The sequence below is a fragment of the Somniosus microcephalus genome, chromosome 25 (assembly GCF_052327205.1).
Source record: "Somniosus microcephalus isolate GS21.2 chromosome 25, FLI_Smic_1.0, whole genome shotgun sequence".
Classification (NCBI taxonomy): domain Eukaryota; kingdom Metazoa; phylum Chordata; class Chondrichthyes; order Squaliformes; family Somniosidae; genus Somniosus; species Somniosus microcephalus.
This window is the reverse complement of record NC_141011.1, coordinates 18,464,230-18,480,977: the sequence shown is the minus strand read 5'-3', so window position 1 is coordinate 18,480,977 and position 16,748 is coordinate 18,464,230.

The window sequence follows — 16,748 nt, the reverse complement described above, 5'->3', positions numbered from 1 at the left end:
AAGAACATAACTGAAGATTTATATAAGCTTTAGATAAAAAAAAAGCTGTTTTATGAAAACAATAAGTTCCCGGAACTGCTAAGGCCATTTATAAACGGAGTAACAGTGGGCAGACAAATGAACTAATATGTTTTTGATGACTACTTAAAGGTGGAACTTGGATCTTGCAGCTGTTTCCCAAGGATAGTAAATCAGGAAGATGTAATGGTTCTGCTTGTATCTGCAGGCTGTCTATTTGGGGCAAATTACTGTTCAACAGGCAATAAGCAGTGAAATTATCACCCAGAGAGCTGTTGTGTGTTTTGATACTTGCCTTTCCGACATGCAAAGTGTCTTACTGCATCAGTGAAAAAAATTGCACAATAATTGTGCTGTTCAGAGGATCTGACTCAATCCTTTTGTCATTTGAAATGGAGCTTACCATCACTGCCACCATGGTTTCTGTCATAAATGGTGGAATTATTTCTAACTTTCTCCCCGTTTCCTCTCCTGAAGGTTCAGACTCTTTTGCTTGGATACGGTTGGATGGGTGCTGGCTGCCAGACTACCTCAACCAAGTGGCTACTGCTGTACCAGCTTTGGCAATGAAAGTCAATAGACTAGATTACCATGGTGGCAATCACAGCTGTCTGATCCTGTCCTTACTCTGCAGGTAGACATTTACGACATACTTAAAATTTTACACCTGCATGCAGTTCATTAGTATAGAATCATAGAATCTTACAGCGCTGGAGGCCATTCAGCCCATCGTGCCTGTGCCGTCACTTTGGCCGAGCTCGCCAATTAGTCTTTCCCCACAGCCCTGCAATTTTCTGCCCTTCAAGTATTTATCCAATTCCCTTTTGAAAGTTACTGTTGAATCTGCTTCCACCGCCCTTTCAGGCAGTGCATTCCAGATCATAATAACACGCTGCATAAAAAAATTCTCCTCATCTCGCCTCTGGCTCTTTGCCAGTCACCATAAATCTGGGTCCTCTGGTTACCAACCCTTCTGCCACTGGAAACAGTTCCTCCTTATTTACTCTAACAAAACCATTCATGATTTTGAACACCTCTATCAAATCTCCTCTTAACCTTCTCTGCTCTAAGCAGAACAATCCAAGTTCCTCTACTCTCGCCAAGTAACTGAAGCCCTTCAACCCTCGTACCATTCTAGTAAATCTCTTCTGCACCCTCTCCAAGGTCTTGACATCCTTCCTAAAGTGTGGTGCTCATTAGTGGACACAATACTCCAGCTGAAGTCTAACCATTGATATATAAAGTCTTAGCATAACTTCCTTGCTTTTGAACTCAGAGGGCTGGATTTTACCAGCCTTGAGGAGGCGGGTCTGGAGGCAGGACTGCTGGGAAAATCTAAAAGAATGGGAGCGGGTCCCGAACCCGCTCCCAAGCCGCCTCCAACCAATCTTCGGGTCGGGTACCCGATTTGCGCAGGGACTCGACTCCTAGCGCCGGGAAGAGGGAACAGGTAGTTAACGGGCAGTTAAGAGGCTTTTTCCCATTTTGAGCCTTCTGCTGCAGGCTTCCCAACATCGGGGAACCCCGCCAGGGTAAGTGAGGCATGCTGTGGGTTTGTCGTAATGTTTGTGTATAGATGACAGCTGCAGAAGTGGTGTGAAGGATGCAATGGGACACTGGTGAATATCAGAGATAAGGAAATGTTGGGAAAGTCATTTTTAATGTGTTTAGATTTTTCTGTAGGTGACAAGCTTTGAAGTGTTTGTGTGGCCTCACCTCATTGGGAGAAGTGACAGATCGCTTCTGTACCCTCACCTGCAGCTGCCATCTGTTTTATCCTAAGGAGAGAGTCATTGGAGAGCCTGGGTGCAAGGGCTCACCTTTGTACATTGATTGTCAGTGTTTGATGCACCTCAATGCTATCAAACACTGTCAAAAATAAATGGTTCATGTCCCTTTAAGAAAACCGGCAGATGAAGCATCATCAACTGACGTCATCTGACACCGGCTTTTCCTTAACTGGCCGGCAAGCCCGCAGGGCGGGATTAACAAGGCCAATCAGGGGAAAATAGCATCTGTGCGTCGGACGTCGCTGGAGGCGGGACTAGAACCCCGAAGGCAGCAGTCCCGCCCCCAACTCATCTTGGCAGGCAAAATCCAGCCCTATGCCTCTATTTATAAAGCCAAAGATCCTGTCTGCCTTTTTAACAACTTGACCTGCCATATTCAAAAATTTCTATATGCAAACCCCAAGGTCTCTCTGGTCCCATACCCCTTAAAATTGTACAATTTAGTTTATATTGCCTCTCCTCATTCTTCCTTCCAAAATGCATTATTTCACACTTCTCTGTGTTAAATTCCATCTGACATGTGTCTGTCCATTTCACCAGTCTAGGTCCTCCTGAAGTCTGGTACTAACCTTCTCACTGTTGACCACTTTTCCGAGTTTCATGTCATCTGCAAACTTTGAAATTATGCCCCGTATACTTCCTGTGTCAACTTTTACCATTATAAATTCCTCTGTTGACATTTGGAATAGAAACTGAGGCCTTGAAATTCGATTAGGCCCAAAAACGGGCACGGGGCCATGAAGCACAATTTGCCTGCGCCCGTTCAAAGTGGTGCAGGCAGTATGCAAAATTCGTGCTGCCTGCTCATTAACATGATTGGAGCGCTGAGCTCAACGCTAAACGGTCTGCTGGTCGGCTTAGCGCCCAAGAGGGGGCCAATATCGGGTGCAGTCTACTGGCCAATAAGATTTTGTCGAGGCTCTCTACACTTCTTAAAGGGGAGGTGCTTTGTTGCAGAAGCACCTCATTGTCACTCTGGATGAAGCCATGGCTCAACAGGGAAGAGAAAGGGCAAGGAGGTTCTCAGATGTAGACCTGGAGGCCTTGGTCCTGGGGGTGCACAGAAGAAGACAGGTCTTCTACCTGCGGGGAGGGTGGGGAGGGCGCAGGAGGCCTTCCAGGCAGCATGCCAGAAGGCAGTGGGAGGAGATAGCAGAAGCCATCAGTGCCACGCGTGTTGCCCCCCAGGACCTGGATCCAGTGCCGCAAGAAGTTTAATGACTTCACACGAATGGTCAAGGTCAGTGAATGCATCTTCAAATGCCATATCCCACCAACTGCACTGTTAGCCTCACACACTGCTCACTGCACCACACCCCCATCACTCCGCTACCAACAATCTCTAGTAATCACGACTCATACCTCACAATCATAGCTTCAACTCACCCTCACACACTTACCACTGCTGTAAGACTCACACCCACATCTCACAGCTTTCACACACTGCCAGCCATTCAACCATGACAGGCACATCACCCAAACACATTGCACCACACTCACTGACACACTTCCCTTTCTCTTGCAGGCAAAGGTGGCGCATAACAGACATGAGCAGCAGCAGACGGGCGGAGGAAGCACGTCTTCAGAATCTGACTGAGCTGGAGGAGACAGTGCTGGAGGTCATTGAAGGGGCCGTCACTGAGGCCGTGGCGAGTGGCGAGATTGAAAGCATTGCTGATGATGGCGGTGTGCTCATACCTAATCCTACTTCTCACATCCCACTTCCCCCCGTATCCCACAATCTCTTCTCACTTACAAGCTGCTGATGGTGTAAGCATGCACATCTTGCTTTCCCCCCTCCCCTCACCACAACCCGATCATTGTGCCTTTCTCCTTTCAGATGCCCAAGAACTGCCAGCAGCCCAGCCTGCCCCCGACACTGTAGAGGAGGAGAGTGCTGGAGAAGAGGCACCGTCACTCGATCTGACACTCCCAGGCACCAGCTCAGAAAATGGCACAGCGCGTACTTTAAAGGGTAGTTTGGAGGCGGGATCTGGACGTGGTGAGTCACCGGGCACAAGTGGGCTGCAACCAGACCATGGGGAAAGGGTAGCTCGGGTGCCAGCACCCCGGAGGGTGAGCTCGCGCACGAGTTGTGCTACAGAAGACTCAGATAATGACTTGGATGGGGCGGCCTTCAGAAGAAGGGTGATGGGCATGCACACACAAATGCTTGGTGCAATGGCAAGCCTGCCAGAGAGCCTCTTGTCAGTGTCAAGGAGCGTGGAGGAGTCCGGCTCCAACATTGCACGGGGCTTTGCACGGAGCTTGGAGCCCATGACTTCCAGGATGGAAGTGATGGGCCACTCCGTTAGAGCACTTGTGGACCCAGCCATAATGCTGGGTGTGATGGGCGATGTCACAGCTTCCATTGCAGCACAAGTGGAAGCGACCCAACGTCTTAGTGCTGCCCTGAAAGCTCAGACTGCTCTCATGCAGTCTCATCTTGCTGCCTTGCAAGCTCAGACTGATGCCATCGTGACTGGGTGTATGAGTGTGGCAAGGGACTTGCAGGGTCTCACAGCAGTCCAGCAATCTGTGTTCCAACTGATGGCTAGGAATGTTGAGGCGCCGCCCGGGGGAGTGGCAGTGGCTCCGTGGAGCAAGAACCTACCGTCATCTCTCAGGATGACAGCATTCCTACTCCCACCACTGCCACTCCGCAAGTGCCCTTGCCGCTGCCTGTCAGCCAGCCAGCCCAGACCGCTGCCGCCCATGCCGAGGTGATGCAGTCTACAGCCGGACCTTCTAGGCACAGAGCTGCTTGAGGTCATCCTGCAATGCCATCTGCAGTCTCCCCCACAGAAAGTCAGCAGCCTTCCACCAGCCATGCTGCCGCCACTGGGGTAGCACTGTGTAAGAGCGCTAGAGTAGGCAAAGGAACATGAAAGACAGACACTAAGGGAATGCGCAAGTTGTTATGTAGTTTTGCATTGATTCATTTATAAATTATGTTTGGAATGTTTGTTTTGTGGTGGCTCTCATTTTAGCATTGTGGCCAAGAGGATGCTGTGATGTTTCCTGACAGAGGGATGGTAAGGTGGGGAAGTGATGAGCAATGGGGATCTGGGGTTTCATTCAGGGGAACCGGATTCTAATGAGGCGCTCACGGACAACCCGTCCGGAACGGGGATCTGCTGCCTTCCTCCTCCTTTCCTCCTCCTCCTCATCCTCTTTCTCCTCCTCTTCCTGTGGTGGCAAGGGCTGCACCCTCATAGGAACATAGGAACAGGAGGAGGCCAGTCAGCCCCTCGAGCTTGTTCTGCCATTCAATGAGACCATGGCTGATCTGCGACCTAACCCGCCTTTGGCCCATATCCCTTAATACCTTTAGTTAACAAAAATCTATCAACCTCAGATTTAAAATTTACAATTGATCTAGCATCAATTGCCATTTGCAGAAGAGAGTTCCAAACTTCTACCACCCTTTGTGTGTAGAAGGGTTTCCTAATTTCACTCCTGAAAGGTCTAGCTCTAATTTTTAGACTATGCCCCCTAGTTCTGAGCTCCCCAACCAGCAGAAATAGTTTCTCTCTATCTACCCTATCTGTTCCCCTTAATATCCTGAAGACTTCGATCCGATCACCTCTTAACCTACTAAATTCTAGGGAATACAACCCTAATTTGTGTAATCTCTCCTCGTAAGTTAACCCATTCTGGTAAACCTACGCTGCACTCCCTCCAAGGCCAATATATCCTTCCTAAGGTGTGGTGCCCAGAACTGCTCACAGTGCTCCAGGTGTGGTCTAACCAGGGTTTTGTATAGCTGCAGCATAATTTCTACGCCCTTTTAAATTATTTTCTGTACCTATTCATGATATTTTAATGATCGATGTACCTGGACCCCCCAAGTCTCTCTGGACCGCCACTGTTTTTAGCTTTTCACCATTTAGAAAGTGCCCTATTCTATCATTTTTAGGTCCAAAGTGGATGACGTCACATTTTCCTACATTGAAATCCATTTGCCACAGTTTTGTCCATTCAGTTAATCTGTCGATATCCCTTTGTAATTTTATTCTTTCATCTTCACTGCCTACACTGCTGCCAATCTTTGTGTCATCGGCAAATTTGGATATGTGGCTTTCTATGCCATCATCTAAGTCGTTAATAAATACGGTGAATAGTTGAGGCCCCAACACAGATCCCTGCGGGACACCACTAGTCACATCCTGCCAATTTGAGTACCTGCCCATTATCCCTACTGCCTGTCTCCTGCCGCTCAGCCAATTTCCAACCAGGTCAATAATTTGCCTTCAACTCCGTGGGCTTCTACCTTAATTAACAGTCTCTTATATGGGACTTTATCAAATGCCTTCTGGAAGTCCATATAAATAACATCCATAGACATTCCCCTGTCCATTACTTTAGTCACCTCTTCAAAAAATTCGATCAGGTTTGTCAGGCATGACCTACCTTTCACAAATCCATGCTGGCTCTCTCTGATCAACTGAAAATTTTTGAGGTGTTCACTCACCCTATCCTTAATTATAGACTCTAGTAATTTCCTGACAACAGGTGTTAGGCTAACTGGTCTATAATTCCCTGGTTTCCCTCTCTCGCCATTCTCAAATAGCGGAGTGACATGCGCAATTTTCCAATCTAAAGGAACAGTTCCTGAATCGAGAGAACTTTGGAAGATTATAGTTAGGGCATCTGCAATGTGCTCACCCATTTCCTTTAAAATCATGAGGACCAAGTTGTGGAGGATGCAGCAGATCATCACGAAATGGTGACCCTTGTGCCTGCCATAGTTGAATAGCTGTCATTGTGTGCTAGGTGTGAGATGTGGGTGTGAGTGTTGCTAGGTAGAGATTGTTGGTGGGTGAGTGCTGGGGGTGTGGTGTATTGAGCAGTGTGTGAAGCTTGTGGTACAGATGGTGGTATGTAGCATATGTTGAAGCCTTTACTCACCCTGACCACCCGTGTGAGGTCGTTAAACTTATTCCTGCACTGGGTCTGGGTCCTGGGGACCACAGTGCTGCCTGGGACGTGGTGTGCCACCTCCCTCCACATAGTCTGGCAGACTTGTGGCGAGGGCCTCCTGCCAGTTGGCGGGTACAGGACCGCCCGCCTTCTCTCCATTGCTAAAACCAATGACTCCAAAGCTTCATCAGAAAACCTCCGGGCTCTCTTCCTGGGGCGGCGATCTGCCATCAGGATTTGTAAATAAGTGCTCCTTCTCCTTGTCCTTCTTCTTATGGTTGTTGAGGCAGCTGCACACCCAACAATGCTGAGAATGAGGTGCTGCAGCATCAATGAATTGCCCCTTTAAGTAAAAAAGCCGGTGGCAATCATGACTTGAGTTTAGACTACATCCGATATTGGTCCATCTTTTCAGTGTAACACCAATGAGCTAGGGTTATTAGACGAGAATCATGACTGCAATCATTTTAATGAGGCGTGAGGACGAATTTAGCGTGCAGCCTAGACGATTTTCAACTGGCGCTACTTAACCATTTTTAGTCTAAACACTGTCCATTTCATGGCTGTAATGAATTTCTAGGCCTAGGTGTCTAAGGCCTCCTGCTGAGAGCCCTCTTGCCCCTCCTCCTCTCTCTGCGATCAGCTTGTCCTCTTCTTTGCTTCCTCTGCTCCATCTCCCTGTCATACTCGAGCACGAGGGGGACTGCAAGTAGAGCCCCCATGACTGGGAGCAAGTGGTCTGAGCTGAACCCTGAAATCAGAAGCAAGGCCTTCTCCACTTGCAGCACCACTCCCTGTCACCTCACCAACTTATAAAACTGTAGAAAGCTCCAAACAGTTGTACAATCTTACAGAGAGCCAGTAGAAATCAAAACAGCAAGTCACCTGCAAGTTGTTGATGTTGGGGGTCCTTCGTGCAGCTGAACGCAAGTTTAGCTGGTCGTGTTTTGGAGAGGGCGTTGAATCGAATGGCGACGTCGAAAATGGTAGGTCGTGCGTCAAATCAGTGTTGCGTGCAGATTGACGTCACGATCTGCCTCATTACCATTTTTATAGCGAGCACAGGCAACGGCAGTGCTGCCAACCTGCCCAAAATGGCGGCCACTGAAGGACGCACCGGAAGTGGGCGGAAGCGAGGCGGCAGCCATTTTTACGTCGTAACTGGCCTTAACAGCCGACGGTTGTAATGATATCAGCAAATAGAGATGGTATTTCCCACAAAGAAATCAATACATGGTGTCAGAAGTGATTGAAAGAGATGAAGAGAAAAAAATCTGAAGTTAAATCAGCTCTCCACAAATTAGCAAGCCAAAAGAGAACATCGTTGCTTACCATTGGAGAATAGCTAACGAAGTGAAAAAATGGAAGGTTTACACCCACCGGCGACGCTTCAGTTGACAGGTAATGTGGCTGAAAATTGGAAGAGGTTCAAACAACGTTTGGGGTTGTATTTATCAGCAATCGGAGCTGACGAGAAAGGTGATAAAATAAAAGCGTCACTGTTCTTACATGTCGTGGGTGATGAAGCACTGGAGGTGTATAATAACTTCACATTCGCTGCTGATGGAGACAAAATGAAGCTAGATAAAATAATGGAACAGTTTGAGGCCTACTGCATACCTAAACGTAACGTGACGTTTGAGAGGCATAGATTTTTCACATGTGTACAGAAAACGGGAGAGACTATTGATCAGTATGTGACTGAACTGAGAAACCAAAGCAAAACATGTGAATTTGGGGGACTGACAGACTTGCTGATAAAAGACAGACTGGTGTGTGGTATTCCAGATAATGGTCTAAGGGAAAGACTGCTAAGAGAGCAAGATCTAGACCTGGGAAAAGCCATAGCACTGTGTAGGGCTACAGAGACTGTGAAGTCGCAGGCAAAGGAGCTGTTCAGTGACAATAGCTGCAACGTGGATGCAGTGAGAAAGAACGGATACAAACCGTTTAACAAAACGAGCGCCAATGTGAAAAAAGAGGCGTGGCCAGCGAACGAAAATGAAAGGGACAATCGAAAGTCATGTAGTCGATGCGGTACACAGCATCCACCAAGAAAGTGTCCAGCATATGGTAAAAAATGCAATAGTTGCAACAAAAACAACCATTATGCCCGTTGCTGTAAGAACCAAGTGCAACAAAGCAAGGTCCATGCAGTAGATGAAAGCGAGATAGAGGAGTTCTATGTAGATGTTGTGTCTGAAAACAAAAAAGAAAAAAGAGACTGGATGTTGACACTAAAAGGGAATGACATACATATTCCATTTAAATTGAATACTGGAGCACAAGTTAATGTGATATCAGAGACTGATTTTAAGAAAATTAGACCCAGACCAAAGATACATGGAATAAAAGTGAAAGTGACAGGATACTCAGGTACTGATATACCAGTGAAAGGAAGATGCATTGTCAAAGTAACACACAAGGACAGAGAGCACACGCTAGCATTAATCATGGTGCCAAAGGATGTGCAGGCCATACTAGGTTTAAAAGCCTGTGAGAGACTGAACCTGGTAAAGAGAGTCCTCGTTGTGGAAAGCACAGGAGAGACAGTCTATGATGAACTCATGAAAGAGTACAAAGACCTATTTAAGGGTCTAGGCTGCATTCCAGGAGAACACACGATCAGAGTAGATAAAAGTATGACACCGGTCATACATCCATGCAGAAAAGTTCCGTTTGCCCTTCAAAAGCAACTGAAGGCAGAGTTGGACAGGATGGAAAGCCTGAACGTGATTCGGAAGATAGATGAGCCAACTGAGTGGGTGAGTTACATAGATACATAGATACATAGAAGATAGGAGCAGGAGTAGGCCATTCGGCCCTTCGTGCCTGCTCCGCCATTTAATGAGATCATGGCTGATCCTTTAATTCAGTATCCCGTCCCCGCCTTCTCTCCGTAACCCTTAACCCCTTTTGCCCGTAGAAATATATCTAATTCCCTCTTAAATATATTTAATGAGCTGGCGTACACTGCCCTCTGTGGCAATGAGTTCCACAGGTTCACCACTCTCTGAGTGAAGAAATTCCCCCTCATCTCTGTCCTAAATGGTTTAGCCCTTATCCTTAAATTATGTCCTCTAGTTCTGTTCTCACCCGCCAAGGGAAACATTCCTTCTGCATCCAGTCTGTCTAGACCTGTCAGAATTTTATACACTTCTATGAGGTCCCCTCTCAATCTTCTAAACTCCAGTGTGTACATCCCTAAACTACATAGTCTCTCCTCATAGGTCATTCCCGCCATTCCTGGTATCAGCCTGGTGAATCGCCGCTGCACCCCCTCCATGGCAAGAACATCCTTCCTCAGATGAGGCGACCAAAACTGTACACAGTACTCGAGGTGTGGTCTCACCAGTGCCCTGTACAGCTGCAGCAAGGTATCCCTGTTCCTGTATTCTAACCCTTTTGCTATGAAGGCCAGCATACCGTTTGCCTTCTTGACCGCCTGTTGCACCTGCATGCTCGCCTTCAGTGACTGGTGTACAAGAACACCCAGGTCTCTCTGTACTTCCCCCTCTCCCAATCTATTGCCATTTAAATAATAATTTGCCCTCCCGTTCCTGCACCCAAGGTGGATAACTTCGCACTTGTCCACATTATAGTGCATCTGCCATTTATCCGCCCAATCGCCCAGTCTGTCCAAATCGCTCTGGAGCTTCCTGGTCTCTTCCTCTGAGCCCACCCCACCTCCTAGTTTAGTGTCGTCTGCAAATTTGGAAATGCTGCATCCGACTCCCTGATCCAGGTCATTAATGTAAATTGTGAACAGCTGGGGGCCCAGGACAGATCCCTGTGGTACCCCACTTGTTACTGCCTGCCATTCAGAAAATGAGCCGTTTATTCCAACTCTCTGTTTTCTATCTGACAGCCAGTTCCCTATCCACGCCAAAACTTTCCCCTTTATCCCATGAGCCTCAATTTTCCATGCTAATCTTTTATGTGGGACCTTATCGAAGGCCTTTTGGAAGTCCAGGTACACCACATCTACTGGCTCTCCCCCATCTATTCTACCAGTTACTCCCTCAAAAAATTCCAATAGATTAGTCAAGCACGATTTACCCTTTGTAAATCCATGTTGACTCTGTCCTATCCTGTCCCCATTTGCTAAGTGCTCCGCTATTTCATCCTTAATGATGGACTCCAGCATTTTGCCCACAACTGATGTAAGGCTTACAGGTCTGTAATTACCTGCTTTTTCCCTACCCCCCTTTTTGAATAGTGGGGTAACGTTAGCTACCCTCCAATCCATCGGCACTGTTCCCGAGTCTAATGAATTCTGAAAAATCATCCTTAGTGCATCCGCTATCTCTAGGGCCACCTCCTTCAGTACCCTAGGATGCATGTTATCAGGCCCTGGGGATTTGTCCACCTTCAATCCCTTTAGCTTCCTTAACACCATATCCTTAGAGATATTGATTTGCGTCAGTTCCTCCTTTGCCTCGTCATAGTGGACAAAAAGAATGGAAAGCTCAGAATTTGCCTGGATCCAAGAGATCTAAACAGAGCAATAAAGAGAGAGCACTTCAAGCTTCCTACACGTGAGGAAATCATGTCACAGTTTGCAAATGCAAAGTATTTCAGCAAGTTAGATGCATCATCAGGATTTTGGCAGATGAAGCTGGACGAGGCAAGTTCAAGACTGTGCACGTTCAACAGTCCATTTGGCAGATACAGATTCCTAAGGTTACCATTTGGCATTGCCTCAGCTCCTGAAGTGTATCACAAAACAATTCATATGATCTATGAGCACCTGGAGGGAGTTGATACATCAATGGATGACATCATAGTATGGGGAACCACGAGAACTGAGCATGACGAGAGACTGAAAAAAGTGCTGGAAGCAACAAGGAAAACAAACCTGAAGCTGAATAGAGAGAAATGCCAGCTCGGGGTGACAGAACTGACATTCGTGGGAGATATCCTTAGCAGTGAGGGCATCAGACCAGATCCCAGAAAGGTGTCCGCCATTGAGAATATGCCAAAGCCACAATGCAAAAAGGACGTGCAGAGGTTTAATGGAATGATCAACTACATGGGTAAATTCATATCCAACCTCTCAGAAAAGATGGCGCCACTGAGAAGACTAACTGAAAAGAACATAGAATGGGAATGGAATCATGAGCATGAGAAGTCATGGAGCGATCTAAAGAAACTGCTCACAGAGGAACCAGTTCTGAGGTTTTATGACCCAGCGAGACCCATCAAGATATCATCAGATGCATCACAGAGTGGGCTCGGTGCCGTTCTTCTGCAAAAATATGACTACTGGCAACCTATTGCATATGCATTGCGCTCAATGACAGACGCGGAGACGCGATATGCTCAAATAGAAAAGGAGCTGCTCAGCATCACATACGCCTGTGAAAGATTTCACCAGTTTGTGGCAGGACAAGCAATCAGTGTAGAGACTGACCATAAGCCCTTGATTGCATTGTTCCAAAAGCCACTAAATAGCTGTCCGCTTAGAATACAAAGAATGATGATCAGGCTGCAACGCTATACACTGAATGTTGCGTACACACCGGGTAAGCTGATGTATACAGCAGACACGTTGTCCAGAGCTGTTGACCCAAGTGAGCCCGCAAACACCACAATGGATGAAAAAGTGAACGCCTACGTGGACATGATCACAAGTGCACTGCCCATAGCAGATGCAAAAATGGAGCTCATAAAGAATGAGACAAACAAAGATGAAACAATGAGACGACTGAGGAAAAGCATCTTGGATGGATGGGCCAACATGAAGCAAGACTGCTCACCTGACATGGCAGAGTACTGGAACTGCAGGGCAGAACTATCAGTGGTCGAAGACATCATCTACAAAGGAAGTAAAATAGTTATCCCAAAGAGTCTGAGAAAAGAGATGTTAAAAAAGATCCATGGAGGACATCTGGGAATCAAAAAGTGTAAGAAAAGAGCACGAGTGGTGATGTACTGGCCACGAATCAACTAAGATGTGACAAATGAGGTGTCAAACTGCACAATATGCCTGAAATATCGAGCAAGCAATCCAGTCGAACCACTAAAGCCACACCCAGTGCCAGACAGACCTTACCAGAAGGTAGGCGCTGACCTATTCGTATGTCAAGGGAAGGACTATCTTGTAGTAACAGACTATTACTCCCTGTATCCAGAGGTTTGTAGACTGTGCACCACCACTGCAGATGCTGTGATAACATGTATGAAAGCCATATTCTCCAGACATGGCGTGGCAAGCGAGGTCTTCACAGACAACGGACCCCAGTTTTACAATGCAAGTTTCTGACACTTTGCCAAAGAGTGGGACTTTGTCCACACAACGTCAAGTCCTCACTTTCCACAGTCCAATGGACTAGTGGAAAAATCGGTCCAGACAGTGAAAAGACTGATGTACAAGGCAAAAGACAGTGGAACTGACTTCTACCAAAGCATGCTTGTATACCGCACAACGCCGCTCGAGTGTGGTAAGTCACCAGCCCAACTCCTGATGGGACGTCGGCTAAGGTCAAACCTACCCATCCCGGAGAACCTCCTGAAAACAAAAGAGGGGGAGAAAGTGAGGAAGTTCAAAGAACAACGGAAAGAAAAGCAAAAGTACTACTATGACAGAGGAACACAAAACCTACCTGAACTCCACACTGGTGACCAAGTAAGGTTCAAAGACAAAACAAACATATGGACTCAGAAGGGAACTGTCCTGAGTGAAGTTCAACCAAGATCATACACCATTCAGACAGATGAGGGTGCTGTTCTGAGAAGAAATCGTCGAGATCTTCTCATGGGACCAGCCATAGCAGGTCAAGAGACTGATACTGTTGAACAACCTGATCACACAGCTGAGAACACATCATCTGAGGCAACAACTCAGATTCAAGGACAATCAATCAGAAAATCCTCAAGACACGTGAAGCCTCCTGAGAGACTCATTGAGCAAATTTAAGGACTATTGTTATAGAAGGAAGTAATGTTATCTTATTCTTTCTTCAAGTTCTAGTGTATTGACATATTTCATGTGAACACACAAAGCAAGGTTAAAAAACTTTGATCATGATAATGATAATGTAAGTTCATTAAGTGTTACAGTTAAAATGCAGATTAATACAAAGAAAACATGTTGTTAGTTAAAAGTAAAATACTTTTGTTTTAAGAAAAGGAGATGTAATGATATCAGCAAATAGAGATGGTATTTGCCTGTTTGATTATGATGCCTTACCAGCATGTTTGCATGTATTGATTGCTTGTGCCTGACCAGCAGAGGGCATGTGACAGAGGCAGAGTTTAGTTTGGTTTCAGTTTCGTTCTAGATGCATCACTAGCATGATGTCTCCTGTAAATGCTGTATAAAGAGTTGAACAAGCTTTAGATTAAAAGTCATTCTCATTCATAAATGTCTCGTCATTGAACCCACAAAGAAATCAATACAACGGTAAGAGGTGCAATTTCACGGCCTGATTCTGTAAACTTGTCATGTTGTAATGACACCCTCCTGCCAATAGCAACACTATACTGCCTCACTTTCAACTCCTCAGACTGTACTGCAGAGAAACCCCTATGTAATAATCAATCCTACTTCTCTGTTCTACAAATTGTCTTTTTCTCATATATTATATAAAAATAAGGACAGAATGTATGACTTTAAAATGGGAAATTAATTTTTTCTGCACGCCCTGGTCCAATTATCTCTCGCTCACTTCACCTGCAGATTACATTTGGTCTGGACTCCACGTGTGCAGTGGCACAGGAGAGTGATGAGCAGATACAAACTCTCCAGCAAGGGTCACTGGGCAGTGTTCAGGAGTGAGAACCCTTTCCTCAGCATTAGAATACTGTAGTCAACTGTAGCACTTCAACATCGCTCTGACTGAGATCACCTAATGGAGAAGAGATGAACCTGGGACCTTCAATTGCTCAATTTCATCCTGGGCAGTCCATTTGCCAATGGAGCCAAGATCAGCTCTTCAGATAATTTTGTAAGATAACAGATGTTTACTATGCTGGCGTGGTTATTTATAATTCATTTTAAAATCTGCACGTTGCTGGTGTATCACTGATCTGTTGTATTTGAGACTCAGAGAGGTTGATCTCTCTGTAGTGAAACTATTATGAAATCTCTCAATAAATATAATCAATATATTTGTAAGCATATCAATAAATATAATGATGTTGGATGGCTAGGAACCATCGCAAGGCAGTAATCTTCTTGAAGAATTCAGACAATTTCACAAACCATAGAAGTGGAGCTTGCATGATTTATAACTGTCATTAAACCCTGGGATAAGGTAACTGCTTGTAACACAGTTAAGACAGGCAGTTCCGCTGTAATGTGCAGTGATATAATACCAATTACCTTTGCACTTGAGGTTGTGTGGTATTTCAAATCAAGTCATGTGATTTGATCAAGTCATGTGATTTGATCATAAGAGAATGAGTCCATTGTTTTCAATAATGACATCTGCGTGAAACAAAACCATTACTCATATTGAATAGACCAGCACCCTGGAGCATCACCTGTAATTATTCTGCAGTGTAACACAGTCTGGAGTTTGTTTCAAGGACATGATATATCTTGTTGGTCAGATTAGATTGATAAGCCACTTGGACTTTGCTGTCTTGATTTTTGATACCATCTTAACCTCTGGTGCTGCTCTTGACGTTAGCATGGTCTTGCGTAATGCTCATCCCCAAATGAAATTGCTTATTAGGCCACTTCAGAGGGCATTAAAAGTCAACCACATATTGTGGGAATTGAGTCAAATGTAGGTCAGATTGGGTAGGGGTGGCAGGTTCCCTTCCCTGAAGGACATTAATGAAACAATTATTTTTTTTTACAATTATATTTTCATAGCCACAAATGACCAGATTCACAACTTGAATGGGATCAGAACACACGACTCCTGGGTTCCCTAGCTCAGTATAGTAACCATTAGGTTACTGTGCAAGCTACGGGAAACTCTTTTTTATCCGGCACCGACGGGACCGGCGTGGTGCCGGTTGATCAAAAAGTCCAGATTACAGGGAGGTATACTTACCAAGGTACGAGAGCCCCGTACACGGCCACAGGTGCAGGAGCCCCGGTTACACGGCACTTGTGCAGGAGTCCCGGTTACACGGCCACAGATCCAGGAGTCCCTGTTGCACGGCCACAGGTGCAGGAGTCCCAGTTACACAGCCACAGATCCAGGAACCCCGGTTACACAGCCACAGGTGTAGGAGTCCCTGTTGCACGGCCACAGATCCAGGAACCCCGGTTACACGGCCACAGATCCAGGAACCCCGGTTACACGGCCACTAATATGAAGTAAAACTTACCTGAACCTACTCCTGAATTTTGCCGGTTAAAAGAGAGTTTTCTGTATGGGACATTCACAGCCCACAGCTGTGTCATGCTACCATCTACCAAAGTGGGCTGCAGATACCCTCTGCAGCAGACACCCTTGGGAGAAGTCTTAAACTCAGGCATAACATCCACAACTAATGCTCTGTCTGGGGCTCGAGAGACCTTGGCCTCCAGTCTGTGGCAGTCTGCACTGTCTGAATTCACCAGGCTGGGGAATCAGATCGGGACAGCCGCAGTGCAAGGTTTCAACAACCTCACGGCCGCTCAGCGGTCTGCTCCCGCACAGATCTCTGGTACGTGGAGAGAGTTCCAGCAACATGGTTGTGGCAGCAGTTGGTTCAGCCATTGGAGATGTCTCTCAGGTTGACAATATATTTGGAACATCCAGCCACCCCATGCAAATCACTCTTGATGTGACAAAAGCGTACAGGTCCAGGCAGCCACTGCAAAAATACTAGCAGCACTTGTAGTTACAAGGCAATCTATCGACAAAGAGATACTGGACTATCTCCATCCCTGGGCACTCAGTAACCACTAGTGAAACATTTAGAAAGAGCACACCATTAAGAAGTATAAGACAAACACCATGGGGGAAAAATTTGGTAATTAGCGTCTCCCGTTAGCGCCAGCAGATGTGTAAGATTCGCAAAATTTCTGCATTTCCCCGAAGGCTGTTATTAATAAACGGGACCCTGCGTGGA